General features: G+C 45.5%; 1 protein-coding gene across 1 annotated transcript in view; it reads right to left on the reverse strand.

The window, feature by feature from the left end:
- Positions 1–1,573, reverse strand: part of LOC121876723 (multiple coagulation factor deficiency protein 2 homolog) — a 100,111-nt gene extending 98,538 nt beyond the window's left edge. Inside the window, exon 1 of the mRNA XM_042382119.1 lies at positions 1,484–1,573. The gene's annotated coding sequence lies outside the window, so the exon portion shown is untranslated. The remainder of the gene's footprint in view (positions 1–1,483) is intronic.
- Positions 1,574–13,497: the final 11,924 nt, after the last annotated feature.

Below are 13,497 nucleotides of genomic sequence, written 5' to 3' on the forward strand. Positions count from 1 at the left end.
TACTGTTAATGTTTAGGTTAAGTATGGTTGGTAAATTATAGATAGCTGAATATTTTGTTAAGGAATTTATGGTACTTTGTTATACCCAACAAAAGCTCGCATCCTTTGTCTACCCTTTATAGTCCGATTGTCTTGTTTTTTGTTGTTGTTGCCTGTTGGGATCTGTAGACTTTTAACTATATTCTAAATCCCCAACTCGTAATAATATATATATATATATATATATATATATATATATATATATATATATATATATATATATATATATATATATATTGTGTTTCGATAAGTAGGGAAAATTGCTGATGAATTTACAAGGGGTCACAGCTCAAGATTGAAGAAGCCACAAGTCCAGAAAACTGTGAGGGCAAACTTTTTCGGAGTGAGAGTTGTGAACTCTTGGAACAATCTACCAGAAAGTGTTGTGACGGCACCGAGTTGAGCTCTTTCAAGACCAGACTTGACCAACACTGGATGCAGGTTCAGGTACAGTACATTCAGGAGCTGGTGCATGCCCAGTACTTGCCAACAGTGCGTGACAGAGACGTGACCGATCGCCCAAGCGGCTAACGAGCCAATCATTTGGTGAAGAGGATAAAAGAAAAAGAAAAGTAACAGAGACGTGACCGATCGCCCAAGTGGCTAACGAGCCGATCAGTGGTGAAGAGGATAAAGGTAAAAAAGTAAAATGCAACAGACTTTTTTGCCAAAAAGGGATTCCCTTTCATTCTAACAGTACTTGCTTTACATAAGTTGGATCAAGATGAAGAGTTCCTGCGTATTTCTCGCGTATTTTTATGTGGCGACTGAGGTGAAATGAGATCCGGTCACTGAGGCACCAGGTCTATCACTGGGGCAGTAACGGTGTTTACTTTTAAACTTGAATTCACTCAAAATAATCATATTCTCAATGTTTCTACACAAATTTACCCGAACCAGCAGTTTTTTTTGCCCAAATCTATCAAATTGATATTAATAAATTCGTCACTTCAAAAAATATTCAAATTTAGATACCGATAACATTTTAAACTTATTATAAACGCCGGCCATGTGAGGTTCTTGTGCCCCCACTAAAAATACCGTGATCTTATGCTCTCAGGAGAGTGTAGATTTCAAGGGAATACAAGATTCGTCAAGTCTGTACACAGTGTATCATGCAGCCACCCATTCAGTGCACCTGCCCATATACAACTAAATTTTACTAAAGTGCAGTGGTGGGGCCGTCCATTCATTGACATTGAGGTTAGATTAGCGTACCAGTAATACAGTATATGATCAACTACAATGTACAGTACGTGAACTGACATGCTACAAAAGGTTCTGTATTGTTGTCTTGATATCAAATCCCTGAAATAATTTTTAAAGATCAGTAAACAGCATCACATAACTCATATCAATGATGTTATCATGCATATGCTACTGTAATAATGTAGCACTACTAGTCTAAGCAATTAATTAGGATATAATCAGTATTATTACCTACCTTCTACCGAGGTCTGCAGCTGTTTGAGGTGGTACTGTACTGGTCGACAAGACGACTACACGTGGGAGAAGGAGCACCTGTTGCCCATGACTTTTATAGTAAGAAAAAAAGGTTACCGATTGTGAAATTTCGTTCTTCTTATAGAAATGACAACTTTATTTTTCCGAAGTGTTTACGTGAAATGAATAAATACAGTATATTAAGGTATGTGTGTTACGTAATGTACTCTTCAAAAAGTTAAGAAATTATATACTGTAGGTCTCTATTTATCGCATGGAAATCATCTATACTACAAGTGTTCCACGGTGTCGGTCGCGGTATCATGTCTCTTAAGTTGAATGTTTGATGTCTTGTATGTGATATGATCTAGAATACTCCTACAGGACCTTAGTTCTTGAGGCGTGGCGTTATATTATAACATCTCACCCAGAGCCAGATTACCCAATAGGCACAGTGCCAAGGGGCCTCCAGGGCCAAAGGGCCCCGAAGTCCATAGTTTTCGGTAGGGTGAACGCAGAGAATTTGTTTTGTTTTTTTAATGTTAATAATAATAATAATATGTGTTTCATAGTAAAAAAATAAAAATAAAGAATTTTAATTGTCTACCTTTATTTTACACGGTAACCACCTTTAGAAGCTGATAAGCGGCGAAAGGTGGATCGTAATTTACGATTCGTAACACTACATTGTATAATTTATCGTAACGTAACCTACCCTACCTAAATTTGAACTTCATTTAAACATTATTTATGTATATCACTGAAGTAAGGTAGGTTAGTTCGGTTCATTTTATGAACGATAAATTGTATATTGTAGCATTTTTCAGTATCGCCGAATTACAACAACTGCGTTAGTGATTTTACTCCCTTTATATGCAAGATTACCCAGACTTTCAAATACAAAATCTAAATTCCAATGTTTCTGACGAGATATCTATTTATCTATCTACCTTTTATTCTTCAGTTCCTTAATTATACTTCGCTCTCAATTGATATTAATTAAGTTGCCCCAACAATGCTTTACGATGAAATAAAAGAAAACGAAAATATATTTGGGTGTTAAATCATGCCTGTCAACTATTATGTCAAATAATACTCTCCTTTTTTTATCCTCTTTGCCACTGACCGGCTCATTAGCCGCTTGGGCGATCGGTCACGTCTCTGATTACTCTTCTTTTTCTGTTATCCTTTTCACCAAAAGATAGGCTCGTTAATCACTTGGGCGATCGGTCACGTCTCTGTTACGCACTGTTGGCAAGTATTGGGCATGCACCGGTTCCTGAATGTGCCTGAACCTGCTCCAGTGTTGGTCAAGTCTTGACGAAGAGCTCACACTCGGTGCCGTCACAACACTTTCTGGTAGATTGTTCCAAGAGTTCACAACTCTCACTCCGAAAACGTTTGCCCTCACGGTTTCTGGACTTGCAGCTTCTTCAATCTTGAGCTGTGACCCATTGTGGGGCGAGCGTCCGCCAGCTCAGTAAGGACACTCGACTGAATAGTGCCTTGAGATGCTTATACACCTCAATTAAGTCACCTTGCCCGTTTGTAGTATAATGAGCAAGTTCAGGCGCTCAATCTCTCAGGGTAGCTGAGGTGCCGAAGGCAGGCACCAGTCTAGTGGCCCTCCATTGAACATTTTCAACCAACAGACAGTCCTCATATCTCGGGGACCAGACGGGGTGACAGAACTCCAGATGGGATGCACTCACTTCCTCCTGAAGATCGTTACGGGGACGGACCGGCTAGATATCTGAACGACCTTCTTCTAAGACTCAATAATTTATTTACCTGATTTTTCTTCTCATCCGAGAACTTGACATTGTCAAGTTCACACTTCAGTCTCCGTGTTTTGGGACTATATTTACACATTGTGACATTGAATCTCAGCAGCCATTTCTTCGACCATTCTTGGAGCCACAGAGGTCTTTCTGCAGCTCTTCACAGTCCTTGGTTTATTTCCCAAATAACTTGGCGTCATCGGCAAACTTTGTATGGAGATGTAGAACGTCAGGCACGTCATTATGAAACAAACAAACAACAGCAGGTCAATACACGCTCTGTGGTACCCGTTGTGACAGGTATGGATGATGATTTCGTGCCATTAATCACCACACACTGCTTGCGGTCACGTAGAAAGTCTTCTATCCACGCTAGGAAATTCTCCGAATTCCGTACCCTTCCAGTTTGATTTTCAGTCTTTCGTGGGATACACTGTCGAAAGCCTTGGCAAAATCTAGGTAAATATTGTCGATATTATCACCCCGTTCCAGAATATGGGTCCAAATATCTAATACCTTCAGCAATTGTTAAGCAGTAGCACCACGGCATAAAACCGTGTTGGCAATCCTTTACAAGGTTGTTTCGTAGTAGATGTTCCATCGCGGCATCTCTGATAATACTCTCAAATACTTTACATATTATGCTGGTCAGGCTCACCGGTCTATAGTTGTTCGTGGAGTGACGATCGCCCTTCTTGAAGATAGGACTCACATAAGCCTTTTCCATTCACTGGGGACCTTTTGTTCATCCAGGCATTTATAAAACAGGATCTTCAGGGGCTCGTCAAGCACGTTTCTCAACTCTTTTAGCACTCTAGGATGCACCATGTCAGGGCCGGGACTCTTATGGACCTTTAACAGTTTATTTCTATACCCTCTTCGTGAGCACAATGTGGGTCAGTGCTGTGTCGAACCGTCTGTCCTCAATCGCAGGAAGGTTAATCGCATCCTCTCTTGTGAACACCGAGGAAAAAGCTGTTCAATGCCTCAGCATCCTGGTCATAATCTGCACTACCATCTTCAAGCCTCAGGTCTGATACTCCTATGCGCTTTTTTAATTTCGTCTTTGCATCGCGGTAAAACGCCTTTGGGTTTGACTTGCCTCCTTGCAACCAGCCTCTGGAACTCCTTTTCAGCCCTTCTACATTTTGTCTTTGCTTGGTTTCTGGATCGTGCATACATCCTCCTGTCCTGCTCATCATTTGACCCAACCCACGTCTTGAAATTCTGGGTGTTCTTCTTAACTTTATCGACCGCCGCATGGTTCATGTGTAGGGATCCCCTCGTATTCGTAGAGGTACTTGGTTTGGTCTTGGGTATATATTTATTGATCAAATGGGTCACTTTACTAGTTATGATATTCAGTGTAGTGTCTGCGTTCTTGTGCCTTAATGAGTCAGGCCAGTGGATACCTCTCATCTCTTACCTCATCCCGTTGTATATTCCCCTGTAATATTTGCACCTTGACCTGGCCTTATCTTGAACTAGGTTACAGTTAAATCTGAATGACAACACTATATGGTGACTGGAATTTTATATATATTATCATATGCTGGATTATATTATGTATGTATATATTATGTATGTACTCCATTTATATTTATTCAGCCTAGCTAGCAGCGTGTGTAATGTTAAATACCATATCACAGCAATTAATATTTTGGCGACATGGGCTACATGTATCACCCTTACGCCGTGTCTATGGTGGTTGACCGGACAGCAGCTGTAGGGAGCAGTGCTGCCCACCTCTATTAGCATACGCCATCAGTAAGCCAGACCTACAAAACTATACAGGTGTTTGTTCTCTCCTGTATGTCGACATTGCAGACATCTAACATGGCGCAGTGCGTGGTTTTACTGGATTATTACGAGTGATTGGTGCAAGTTTGTGGAAAACCGGCTGATGGATCGCGCACACGATTCAACCCGCGTCATCCTCGAGAAGATTTCGCAACTTTGAGCAGTGTCGGTGACAGTGATTTTTCTGTGAAGTGTTTAGTGCATTGTGTGTTTCGCGCATTCATGTGTGACCTTGTTCGAACGGATTTCCAAGGTATACGGCATGTTCTGTAGGCATTTGTCAGGGGTGTGAGCTCAGCGCACCCTCCTCTGGCAGGCTGACGACTGGCGACTCCTATCTCCACCCCCTCCTCACAGCGCCACTTTCCACCCCCCCCTCACAACAGAGGCCGAGACCTTTCTCCTTGCGTGGGACACACACATACATGTACTAACACTTTGCCCCGGCCATGTGAACTTATATATATTTATATATATAACCTACTTATCTGTGTATTTAATTAAATTTTTGTCTAGAAATCTTGTTGTCTGACCGGGCTGACGGTCAACACTGATTTGAGCACAGTACCAGACATAAAGTAGTTATATCTCATGCCTTCGTGTATTGGACCCAGCGCCTGGATGGTGTGGGATGATAGTCCCCCAGAGATGGTGACAGGGCACGACCATGACACCCAAGCTCACAACATCGCGCCTCACCATTCATTATCTCCAGAGATAATTGCCTTAATGAAGTTTATGAGATGAGAGAGCGCGAGGGTTAAGCTCTGGGCGTTTTGGCGGATGGCTTTAGAGAAGGCAAGCAGAGGCAGAACAGAGACCACCAACGGAGAATGGAAGACATGCAGTTTGGAAGCCTTGATATCTCGCCTCACTGTTAACCAAGCCCTGGCTCCTAACACTGCCTCATTTTCCGAATGAGTTTGAATCCTCATCCATGCTCCCTTCGCCCCCAGCCCCACCTAAGCAGCTCAAGCACGCCCATCTTGGAGCCTGATGTAAATTTCAGACTTTTCGCGAATGGCAGCAGGCCAGGCTGATTATGCTACAATGGTGGATCTCCATTTGTCACAGCCTAAACAACTCATCCAGCTGTATGTGCCTGTCCTTGGAAGTTCAGCGTGTCTTAGAACATACGTTGCAGTACCCCCAACCTCTTCGCTGTCTGTAGAGGAGAGTACTGGACGTTCTACAACGGCATCAAAAGACCTTAGGAATGGCTCCTACTTGAGAAAGGGTGTTTGGCTGCAGATGGAGAGGTGGAGTCTTTTGACCTTTTTATGTACGTCTTAAGAGAGCCTCCCGGAGAGAGGCAGGAAGATATATGTTTAGGCCACCACCAGCAGTGGGGGAGCCCAGTTAAACAGGTGATCTGAGTGGGTGTTGGGACGAGGAACTGGTCCAACGCCTCACCTCCTCGACTCTTCCTCTTCTCTTCAGGATGTGTTGACGATATATCGCTCCTATAGGGCTGCCAGGGTGTTTTTCTGCCATCCGAGCTCCACCTACAGCTGTACGCGCTGTGTCCCGGTACAAGAAGGACAAGAAGTCTGCTCCTACGCCTTCGCCCACCACGTCCACGCCCGGTTCATTTTGTAACAACTGTGGTAAGCAGCACGGAACACAGGTATGTCCAGCTGCTCAGTCGACCTGCAACAGTTGTGACCGTATGGGCCACTGGTCGCTCACAGTGCGGTGCCCAGCTAAGTACGTACAGTGCAATGTGTGCGGTCGTCTGGGCCACTATGACAAGTGTTGCCCTACCCACGAACCCAAGGGACAGCGTCGGCGGAAGCTTCGGCGCCCTTCTACCAGTGAGGGCCGCCCACAGTCGCCAAATCAGAGGCACGACGACCCTGGACAAAGCCCGACCCATTTTAGGAGGGTGTACTCCTCGCATCCCAGGACCAAAGTCCCCCAGTACATCAGCGTCATCGTGACCTACGGCGGTGTGTCATCCCGTCTTCAGATGTTGCCCGACACCGGCGCTGATGCTACAGTCATCGGTCCCCAGCATTTGCGATGCTTGGGGCTCTCTCCAAGCGATCTAGGACCGCCTCCCGAGGACCTCCGCTTTATGGCAGATGGTTCACAGATGGCCCCAGCCCTGGGTTCACTCTATGCACATGTCACCTTTGGCAACAGGTCGTGTCAGGCCTGGATTGACGTGCATAATGGTGTCCCGACTCCCTTGCTGTCCTACAGACATTGTCAAGAGTTGGCCATCATCTCCCAGGACTTCCCAACACCGATTCTCGAGGTAAATTACGCCAACAGGGTGCACGAAGGGAGCAGCAACTACCCTGCTGCCGCCCTACCCCTACCTCTGGCCAGTGACACCTCTCCTTCGGTAGTTGTCCCTGCTGCATCACGTCCCCACGCCTTGGCTCGCCTCCACGACAGTCACTGTGGAGCCGAGGCCACCAAACGGCGTGCACGACAGACTGCGTTCCGGCCTGGCATCGACCCCGACATCTCCAATGCTGTCCAGGTGTGTAAGCCCCGCCACGTATTACAACCCAGCCAGCAGCAGGTACCCTTCATGAGTGACGACAACCCCACCCGCCCCTTTGAGTCTGTGTCGGCCGACTTTTTCTGTGTGTCAGGAAAGTCCTTCCTGGTTATCGTCGACCGTCTCTCTGGTTGGCCGGTTGTCATCAAGGGCGGTAATGACACGACGTCTGCCGCCACCATCAGCAAGTTCCGCCACTACTTCCGTGACGTGGGCGTTCCTGTACGCCTGCGAACCGACGGAGGGCCTCAGTTCACAAGCCGGGACTTTGCTGCGTTCCTTGACCGATGGGGAGTCCGGCATGCGTTGTCATCGCCCCATTACCCGCAGTCCAACGGCCACGCTGAGGCTGCTGTCAAATCCCTGAAGCACCTCATCCTTAAGGTGGCCCCTTCTGGGAACATTGACTGCGAGGCCTTCGACCGGGGTCTTCTTGAACTCCGCAACACACCCAACTACACCGGACGCTCCCCTGCCCAGGTCTTGTATGGACGCCCCCTTCGTTCTTGTGTCCCTGCTCACCCTCAATCCTTCTCCAAGGAGTGGCAGGCTAAGACAGAGGATTGTGATCGCCGAGCCGCCGAACGTGTTCAGGACGTCGTCGCCCGCTACAACGACCACGCCCGTTCTCTCCCCAGGTTGAGTGTCGGTACCCAAGTCCGTGTTCAGGACCCGACCTCCCTGCGTTGGGACAAAGTAGGCGTAGTCATGGGTCTCGGCAGGTCACGGGACTACCAGGTGCGGTTACCCAGTGGTCGCGTGTGGTGGAGGAACCGCCGTTTTCTCCGCCCCGTAACACTGCCTTCTGCTGGCCCCGCCACCAGTGTTGAGTCCCACACCCTTCCCAGTGATGAAGACCCTCGACGCTCAGAACGGATCCAGAAGAAGAGGTCCGCTCAAGACTTTGCTATGAGCGTATAGGGGGGAGGGAGGTGTATGTATATTATGTATGCTGGATTATGTATTATGTATGTATATTATGTATGTGCTCCATTTATATTTATTCAGCCTAGCTAGCAGCGTGTGGCAATGTTATTACCATATCCCACACGCTTAATTAATGTGCCTGGCGACGTATGGAAGCTGCTAATGTATCACTTGCCATACGTCGTCTATGGTAGTTGACCAGGACCTTAGCTAGAGCAGTGCTACCCACCTCTGTGTACATACCCTTATCCAGTAAACCGAACCTACAAAACTATACAGGTGTTTGTGTTCTCTCCTATATAGAACTTATTACCCAGAACATCTAACAGTGCCAACTGGGCAAGGTGTTCCAGTTTGGCAACCATACCCTCCTCGTTTGTTATGATGAGGTCTAGTGGCTTGGGTGTTTGCTCCCCTCTGTAATGTGTCGGGTCTCTTAATATGTTGGAACAGAAAATTATCTCTCAGAGTTTCTGCAAAAGGAGTAGCAGGGTTATTCAAGTCATTTGGGGTGAACTCGTTTCTCCAGTCGAAGTCGCCATAGTTAAAGTCCCCCATGATAAGGAGGTGGCTAGGGCTGAGCATCGCCGCGTTGTCTACTGAGGCTCTTAAGTTTCTTCGATTTAGTAGGCCACAGTTTGGGGATCTGTAGATACACCCGACAAAAAATAAGTCCCTTCCCTTTAGTTTAATTTTACACCACTTGGACTCTTCAAAAACATCCTCTTCCTGTACCCTCGGCCTGACTGGCTCTAAGGTCTTGCCTAGCATAGATAACCACACTCCTCTTGCAAGTTTCTTGAGAAAGGTTCGTAAATGAGTCATATCCAGCAATACTGTATTTTGCAGGGTGTTGCTTAGAAATGTCATTGTTTACAAGGTGCTCGCCTCCTCCCGGCTGATAGGCTGAGCTGGTGCCACCTCCCGGGTGAGGGTTAAAGCGGGTGGAGGGTGCGTTGCTGTCCCCCGGCCCTGTGTCGGCACACTTGCTTCCACCACTCTCTCCCTGAATACAACCCTGCGCCTCTTATGACAACTTTTACTTCAATACTTCAATCTTTGGTAGCGCGACGTGAGAGGTAGGCCCATGGGTACATGTAATTATAGTATCAAGCAATAGGGAAGAAATAACGGTGGATATTGTAGGTAAATAATGGACACAATATACAAATACAATATTTATTCAGATATTAAAATGGATGTAGGATAAAATTATATGTACCAAAAGACGAACTCCTGGTACCATGCCCTCAGACTCAAAATATTCACACCACTACTGGGTGGACATACACAATAACACACAAACTCTTATATCACCTTAGCACCATTAAAACCAGGGGCAACTGCCACTATAGCACTCAATCGCCAGGAGTGATACTCAAGCGACCGCCATGGGGTCCCGCCACCACGGGGCGCTTTCCAACGAACTCTGAAGATCCCAATGGAATAACACAACCACACAAATAACCCTATTGAGCTAGACACTCATCCACCAATGATGGGGGCTGATAGTTATTTGTGGCAAGGTGATCCGGGGTCACCTCGCGGGCCGAGCGTTAGGGTCAGACGAGCCAGCTATGGCTCCCATAAGTGGTACTGGAGCTTCTGACGGTCGGGACCCACGGAGATAACTGATCCTACTGGACCTCACACATCTCTCCAGACTAGTGGATGCAACATCCACGCTACAGACACGGCCTAGGCTGCGTTAGGGACCTGTGTGGGTGAGGGGGGGACAAAGCACTTACTAACTGGTGATAACGACATCACGTTACAAAGGGACGTTAAGGACGTAAACATTACTTCACTCTAAGCACATCAACTACGTTACTGTAACACTTGCACAATCAACTATTAATTAGGTCAAATCACTTAAAGAATGGCGAATTACAACACGGAGTGGAAAGACCCACCTGTGTGGGTGAGGGGGGAACAAGGCACTTACTAACCGTTGAAATGCCCGCCGCACCCTCACTCAAACTAGGTCGTGGATTCCACCTACTTAACTATTTAGCTGAATTACTTTACTGTACACTCTGACGTTTGAAACTGAGACTACGAACTCAGTTTCATTCCCTACTATTATCTTCACAAACAATGCTCTTACTGAGCTATCAAAAGCAAGAATTAAATTGATTACAAAAGGTTGGATGGCAACAGGTCCCAACATACAGCGCCTTGCTACAAACCTGAGGATCAGATTCAAAAGGTTCCCTTCAGACAAAGACGATATCTCGATGACGTCATCAAAGAAACAGAGTAAACGGAGGACGTTTCCACTGGGGGACTCAGAAGGTTTTGCGGACGTTTAAGCGTAATATGAATCCTTGGTTTTCAGGCAAGCCCTCATTACGATCATGACACCATGTACACCCGTCCCCGCTCCTCCTCGACTCCTCCCTTCTCTGCTTCAGGCCCTGCAAGAGCTTCCTGTGCTGTTCCCTCTGCATTACCGTGCGATCTGGGTGAATAAATACACTCTGAAATGCCTCGCTACTTGCTAAGTTTTTTGCCTGCCGAATAACCTCCCATTTCTCCTCCTCACTCACTAGTGTGATCCTGAGGGGGCGAGGCTCTTGTCTCAGCCTCCTCACATCCTGAGGGGTTGATGGCATCTCTGTACAAATATTCTTAAACTGCATCTTATCGTGTGTTATCTTACTCTCAGTTCCCTCCGCCTGGCTCTCAGGGACTCCAAAAACTATTACATTGTTCCTGCGCTGGAAACGTTCCCGTTGTTCCTCCTCTCCCCTAACAGTAGGTCCGTTAATTTTCATTTCTTCGACACACTTCTTCAGAGTCCCTAGCTGCTGCAGCTATAGAACCTGTTCTGATCCTGCATTACTCTCTGCCCCCTCCCGTCGCCCTGGTGCCTTTCCAGCTTGCTTGCCAATTTGTATTCACTTTAAGTTATTTACAACCTCATCCGCGGTCACTGATGACACTATGAACTGATTTAACTAAAGGCACAGTACTACACTCCCTGGTTGGCCTTTATCACAGCCGTGACCACAACTCCGTAAAAAAATAAAATAAAAGCTTTGTCATATGGCAATGATTTTGTGGTTGTAGGCTTCTTGACCTGGCTGTATCTCCAACTCGGTGGAGATTGAGTTTTCAAAAATACAATCACGTCTAGCATTTAAAATCCTACATCGATTTACACTTTCACATCAATAAGACGATCTTAATGATCTTATATAGTCACTGTCCAATTTCTGCCACTCAACAACGAAGGTCCGAATGCCGAACACGCTTTGTTACAGAGACGCAACACGACCCGCCCGCCCGCACACGAATGGTCTGAAAAATGGCAGATAAAATTCAATGTGGACAAATGTAAAGTACTTAGTCTAGGAGATGTAAACAGAGAAACCAGATATCAGATGAGCAACGATGTTATAGAGAAATCCGAATGTGAGAAAGATTTAGGAGTAATGATAAGAAGGAATCTTACACCAAGTAAACAATTTGTATTTCCTAGAAACAAGGCTAATATAGTACTTGGGTTCATACAAAGGAGTGTTAGTTATAAGACTAGAGAGGTCATCCTAAAACTATATCTTGCGTTTGTGAGACCTCACTTGCATTATGCAGTTCAATTCTGGTCACCGTATTACAGAATGGATATAGTGTAAGACCGTGATTTCCTTACTTCATATTTTACCTTTCAGAGTTATCCTTTTCTGTTATTATTCTTCAATACTATTATATTCTTTATATTCTTGCTTATGTTCTTATATAAGTAGCTCCTATATTTCTCTGCTTATATTTTCCAAGTCAATGTTCTTTTCTTCATTTCTTTTCATATATAGTATTATATTTTCTGAATTTCAATGTCCTTACCTTGCTGAAGTATACAGTACTCTGTTTTATTATATTCTAAACCATGGATTAGTCTGGGGAACCATGTCATTCTTAGTACAACACTTATTATACTTACAACGGTAGCCTGTCACCAACCAGACTTTTATTAGAATATAACATATCTCAAGGAATGGTTAGGTAGCGTGGTAGCGAGTTTAGGCACGTGAGTTACTAATATTATTTTCTGAGAACCAATGTGTGAAAGGAATAGAGTGGTGATACTCGTAATTTACTAATTTAATATTTATTAACACAGGGAGTGAAAAAATTTTTAATTAAGTTCACTCAGACAAAACTGGACCACCTAGGTCGGACTTTACCTTGAATAGTAAATTAGATCATTTCTTGATTATAACATTATACACTCAGGGTATTACTTCATGATCAATATAAATAAATACATAACACACTTGACAAACTCCACAATTAGAACAACATCAAACACATCCGGTCAGTTCGGAAGGAACAACATGGCACTCGTGACGATCTTCAGGAGTGAAGTGCTTCCCCATCTGGAGTACTGTCACCCCATCTGGTCCCCGAGATATGCTAGGGACTGTCAGTTGGTTGAAAATGTTCAAAGGAGGGCCACCAAACTGGTGCCTGCACTTCGGCACCTCAGCTACCCTGAGAGATTGGAGCGCCTGAACTTGCCTAGCTTATACTACAGACGGGCAAGGGGGGACCTAGTTGAGGTGTATAAGCATCTCAGGGGCACTACTCAGTTGAGTGTCCTTACTTGGAGCTGGCGGACGCTCGCCCCACAAGGGGTCACAGCTCAAGATTGAAGAAGCCGCAAGTCCAGAAAACCGTGAGGGCAAACTTTTCGGAGTGAGGTTGTAAACTCTTGGAACAATCTACCAGAGAGTGTTGTGACGGCACCGAGTGTGAGCTCTTTCAAGAGAAGACTTGACCAACACTGGAGCGGGTTCAGGTACATTCAGGAGCCGGTGCATGCCCAGTATTTGCCAACAGTGCGTGACAGAGACGTGACCGATCGCCCGGGCGGCTAGCGAGCCGACCTTTTGGTGAAGAATATAAAGGAAAAGAGACGTGACCGATCGCCCAAGCGGCTAACAAGCCGATCAGTGGCGAAGAGGATAAAAGTAAAAAAAAGTAACTCTCATT

The sequence above is a fragment of the Homarus americanus genome, unplaced genomic scaffold (assembly GCF_018991925.1).
Source record: "Homarus americanus isolate GMGI-L3 unplaced genomic scaffold, GMGI_Hamer_2.0 scaffold51859, whole genome shotgun sequence".
Classification (NCBI taxonomy): Eukaryota; Metazoa; Arthropoda; class Malacostraca; order Decapoda; family Nephropidae; genus Homarus; species Homarus americanus.